We start from the raw sequence: 2,244 nt of genomic DNA on the forward strand, positions 1-2,244 counted from the left end.
CGTCCGTTATTGGTCGTCGTTAAACAGTTCCCGTGCGGTTATTATAAACATTTCGAAAAAATTTTATTAGAAAGATCGCTTCAGAATAATGTATTCTACAACCGTATAATGCTCTGATGCGGAAGACACGCTGTATAATCAAAGATTGTCACCAAATTCATTTCAATTTACGTCCATTCATATTTTTTGCGCTCTACATCAACTATTATTATTAACTTTTGTTTTTCAAATGGCTGCGTATATTTTTCTTCACGTCATTGGATACAGATTGTTTTTCTGAATCCATTGATGTACAATACATCCATTTTGAATACAATTTTAACAGAGAATGTTAACCTGTATATACAGGTTGTCACACAAGAACGCCGCAAGCTATAACTCTGTCATTTACCTTCCGATTTTTATGAGCGAGTTATCAAATGAAATGGTTTGATGAATATTATGATTCATGCTACAAATAAACTTTTTCCAACGCCAGCTTCAATTTCAAGCGTTATCAAGTTTTGATTTTCAAATTGCTCGGTATGTTTTTCTTCGCGTTATTGATAGAGATTTTTTTTCTGAACCCATTGCTGTACAATACATTAACATTAATTGTAATTTTAGCAGAGAAAAACAATTAAAACATTTTCCGAACATTATCTCAGTCACTTCTGCAATACTGTAGTGTGCCATAGAAAAAAATAACGTGCAAAACTGATAACAGTCATTAAATGATATATCAATGCCTGAAGCAGTTGTAAATGATTATTTTTTCCCATGGCACACTACAGTATGGCACAAGTGACTTTAAGAGAATGTTCGGAAACTATTTTAATGTTTTTCTCTACTACAATTACAATTAATGTTAATGTATTGTACAGCAATGGGTTCAGAAAAAAAATCTCTATCCAATAACATGACGAAAAACATACCGAGCAATTTGAAAATCAAAAGTTGATAATCACTTGAAATTGAAAATGGCGTTGAAAAAGTTTATTTGCAGCATGAATCATAGTTTTCCTCAAACCATTTCATTTGATACCTCGCTCATGAAAATCGGAATGTAAATGACACAGTTACAGCTTGGCGCGTTTTTTATCTGACACCTGTATATTATATACAGTATGTCCCCGGATCGAGTTTTGTGATCTGTGGACAGATCACAAAAAACATAAAATCCATAAGAGAAAAGGTCAAAAACGATGACCTCATAATAACCTCATTTGCGCCCTCCATACAGCATAAAATCACTAAACACCTCAAAAAGTTTAACATATCTACGGCGTTCTCTTCCAATAAGAAATTAGGTCATATGCTAACTAATAAGAAACACCGTTTTAAGTCCGAGTTAAGTGGAGTATACAGGATCGAATGCGAATGGTGAACGGTGAACTTGACGGGCTTCTTGAGGTTCCTGGAAATCTTCCTTAACCCTCTTCATCGGATCTAAAACAGACGGAAAATATATTAGTTAATATTCGCTAAATTAGCGATATCGAATGCGAAGATTGTGATCGGTTTTATATAGGACAGACAAGCAGGAACATCCAAACCAGGTTTAAGGAACATCTTAAATGTAATAACTCGGCAATATACCAACACCTAAAAGAAAATAATCATAAAACCAGTCTCAATTGTACAAAAATACTAAAGAATATTAAAAAATCCAAACTTTTAGATTTATACGAGGAACTTCATATCTACACTGGTAATTTAGAAAACAAACTTATTAACAACATAACGGATATCAACAATTTTAGATTTTTTATAAAATACATTTAATTTGTTCGCGCGCAAGTCTATTATTCACAACGATAGGTTTTTTATTCTTTGTTAAAAACCTGTATAGCACGCGTCCCATTCTTGTTTTTCCTTATTTTTAAGACCAGTCGTTCTTTAACTGTTGTACTTTCGCGTTTATACTTTTAGATCAACTGACATTCTTTGAACATTTTGTTAGTATTGTTTTTCGTCCTTTTCAAGTAAGTTACATAAACTCTGTTCATTGAGTTAAGTTTTAAGTTTTTCAAATTCACTTGTAGTGGTTCGACTCTTTTGTTTTTCTGAAGGGTTTTAACATGTTCTTTGAGTGACCTTTTCTAATTTACTTCAATGAAATGATTTATATACAGGGTGTCTCACGTAACTGGTTCGTTAGAACTTTTTAAGGTTCCACCATTCGTAGTGGTTTGAAATTTTGGTAGCATGGGTTGTTCATTCTAAACTTTCGATCTAAAATATTTTCAAGATGGCCACGCCTTC

This window comes from Onthophagus taurus, chromosome 7, assembly GCF_036711975.1.
Source record: "Onthophagus taurus isolate NC chromosome 7, IU_Otau_3.0, whole genome shotgun sequence".
In the NCBI taxonomy this organism is placed as follows: Eukaryota; Metazoa; Arthropoda; class Insecta; order Coleoptera; family Scarabaeidae; genus Onthophagus; species Onthophagus taurus.